The sequence below is a fragment of the Pleurodeles waltl genome, chromosome 8 (genome assembly GCF_031143425.1).
Source record: "Pleurodeles waltl isolate 20211129_DDA chromosome 8, aPleWal1.hap1.20221129, whole genome shotgun sequence".
In the NCBI taxonomy this organism is placed as follows: domain Eukaryota; kingdom Metazoa; phylum Chordata; class Amphibia; order Caudata; family Salamandridae; genus Pleurodeles; species Pleurodeles waltl.
The window spans coordinates 628,430,662-628,434,313 of NC_090447.1; positions in this window are offsets into that span (position 1 = coordinate 628,430,662).

The following is a 3,652-nucleotide window of genomic DNA, read 5'->3' on the forward strand; positions in this document are numbered from 1 at the left end:
ATCTAGCCAATCCTGACCAGCTTCTGGGCTTGATAAAAAGTGAGTTTTGCATGCTGAGACTAATCAAAGCTGCGCCGGATAAATATTGGAATACTTGTGGTCCTGATCCCTCAGAGCCTGCTTCACCTAGAGGAAACTGCGGCGCAGCCTCTGGATCCAAAGACTGAAATTGGGGAAGAAGGTTACCAGTGCTTCACCTGTATGCAATGGAGGGGCACTGCAAGCTGCTAGGAGAATCACATCCCGGTATTGGAGGTTCACAAGTCTTGCTATGATGGAACAAGGGTGTGCTCCAGACTTTGATGGTGCACCTGTGATGCGGTGTCCTCGCTCTACCTAAAAGATTTTGGAAAGTCCACATGATTGCAGCTGTTTCAGGATGAGATCTTCCATGAACAGGTCGATGGCCCGACCTTTGGTATTTAAAGGTACCACTAGTATCCATACATTATTTTAGCAGGAACAGCCCACCAAGTCTTCTAAATTCTCTCTTAAATGTTCTACTGTAGCTTCACATAATTTGCAATGCATGGCTACATACTCACATTTGCATTTGCCAACCTATGTCACATTCACAGTGAGTGTATTTTGGTACTGTGATTACTCATGTCAGTTATGAGTAGAGGGAGTGACACAATCAACCTTTCTGTGTCGTTCCTTACACATACAATTTGCCAAGGGTCTATGACTTGTTTGTACTTTGCTTGACTTACATGCACATTCCTAAATGACTGGGTGTGATACACCTAGACATTTATGTGTATTGGTCCCTGTATGTCACTATCTTGCTAAAACATGGAAGTGACACTGAGAAGTATGTTCTCAGTACTCATATGTGACATTATCATTCAGACTTTGCTAGGTTGCGTAACAGACACAAACCTGCCGTTGTAGGTAATTGCTAGCCTTTTCCTGCCTAGCCCATACATCTGTACAGCAGTCTTGATGTAAGTTTTCATTACTGCTACAGGCATATGTCAAGCCATATGTGTGTGACAATGTAAAATGTATTTGCTATAGACTATGCCTACATTCCACCCACACAATCATGTGGTAGTGAATTCTTTTAAATTGTTTTTTGTTCTTGACTATGGGGCAGATTAAATAAAAGTGTCATTGCAACCAGTGCAGGGACACTGTTCCTTTGGCCCTTAGCACCCCCCCTACCACCACCATGAGTACACCATACTTTGAAGACTGCTCACCATGGCACAGGGTAGGGTGCAATTGCGTCAATGTATTTGATGCAATTGATGTACTGTTCAGGGTTGGAGCTAACGTTTTGGCCCTAACTCTGAACAGTACTTAGGGGCCCTTTAATACCAATGATGTGCCACCTTTAAACAGCTGCTTCCAGCAGATGTTAAAAGTAGCTGCAAAATATGACACAGTTAATTTTCTTATATTCCACTGTACCATTTTGGCACCATCCATATTGTGGCACACGGTGTTACGAAGTGGCGCGATGCATGTACCATTATAAGTACCTGGTGCTTAGATTTTGGCATTGTTGGGACACATTGGCATAAGATCTATGATACCAATGTTGCACAAGGATGCACTAGGCTCTCTTAAATCTGGGCCTATGTTCCAAAGTTGTTTACTACTGTTGTGGTACAGTCATGCTCTCTGAGATATGGGCAACGTACAAATGGTATGTGATGGTGTAAATGAGTACGCAATGAGCATTCAGGGTTTACGTGACATTATTAAATTATTTACATGGTTATTCTTGGAGTACAGTTCTATGTGAAAAAGTTTTGCACAATTAGTTCTCTTCTGCATACACCAGCAGCAGTGTTTTGTTGTCCCCTTCCTTCAGTTGGACACCATTGTTGTCATCCTCCTCACTGGGGACATCTACTTGTTCATCCCAGGGGACATTTGTGGGCATAAAAATTTTATGCAATATGGCACACACAAGGATCATTTGACAGACAAGGAGTGGTGCATATACCTGTCCTCTTCCTGTAAGATGTAGAAACCTGAAGCTTGATTTGAGAAGGCCAAATGTCCTCTCCCCCACATTTCTGGTCCTTCTCTGGCTTTCATTGTAGGCCCACTCTGCATCTGTTGTAGGATTTCCAAAAGGTGTCATGACCCATGGCTGGATGCCGAAACCTTGGTCCGCTGCAAATGATTGTGTGAGCATGTGGCACATATTTGTTTTGAGTGGAGTGGTGAATCAGACTTGCATCTGGTATTGTATGTGTTCTTGTTCGGATTGATGGTTCGATAGGTATGTGGTGGTGCACTTTCCTATCATGGGTTGTGCCTCATGTAGCTGGTGATTGTAATTTAAATTCTTGTCTGACAGTTCACACATGCTAAATATGTGTGGTATTGTCTACATTTGAGCCTTGGGCCCCAATTTAAGAGGACCTACCTCCTCCTTGCACCACATGAGCAAACTTTTACACACACTATTGTTGGCCAACAAGGCTAAACACACAGTATCATTTTTACAAAGTGGTACTACCCAAACTGTGAAACACTTAGTGAACGTTTGTGCCACATTATGCCTGTGCAAGGCATCATGTATTCAAGGGGTCTGTTCCCCTGTTGGGACAAATGCAAAAATGGTGCAGAGGAATATGAGAGGTTCCAATGCATCATTTTGATCTGGTACTTTTGACGCCTGCAAAGAGCAGGTGTTAGTAGGGGGCACGCCTTTGCTTTTAATGGGCCCCTATGTACTGTGCAGGATTAGCACCATCAATTTGGCAATATTTGTACACAGTCCATCTATGGCATCCATTATGTTGACACTATTGCACCTACTCTGCACCATGGTGCGCCATATATTGAATACAGCACACACATGTTGGTGGGTGCTAAGGGGCACAAGTAAAGTGGCTGCCCAACTTTTCTGACATGAGGCTCTTAGTGCCTTCAATTTAGACCTGCAGAAGAGTGATGTTGTGGAAATGTGTGCCTATTTTGTGTGTTGTGTGCAATGTAATAAGTGTAGGGCCCTATGTGTTGCATGTGAATCCCACCCCTTTGGCCTTCAAATACCTCCCTTGCTCAAAGTGTTGTTGTTGGCAATTGCTGGCTAGCATATGTATGTACATGAGGTTCATATGCCCAGTTATAAAGAATGTATTGTGATGTATGCAAGCTTTTTCAGACAGCTGTGGGACAGGACAGGGCATGCTGTGCTTTTCAGCAGTGCCCTGCATCAGGAGTCCAGCCCTCCTATGTTTCATGTATCCTCATTCATGTGCATTTCTGGCCTCTGCCTGTACATTGTCGATAGTTCATCTGCCACAGTGTACTGTTGGTACCCTTGTATCATGGTATGGAGATGTGGGATTTATGGGTATGGTTGTTGGTGTGACGTGAGGTCTATTCATGCACATGATCTTTCATTGATGTTGATGTGGTATTTCAATTTGTGCTGCACTATGCACCACACAAGGGAAAGTTGAACACTATGGTCCTCATTATGACATTGGCGGTAAGTATCGCTCACCGCCATGCTGACTTCTGCAATTATACCGCCGCTGCAGCGGATCACCACTACCCAAATTATAACACACATAGCAATCTGTCACTATACAGCCACACACACAAGTCCTCCAGCCCAAAGGTCAGAGATTAACTGGTGGTAGCAAACATCACACCGTTAAACCAACAGAACTACGCTTAC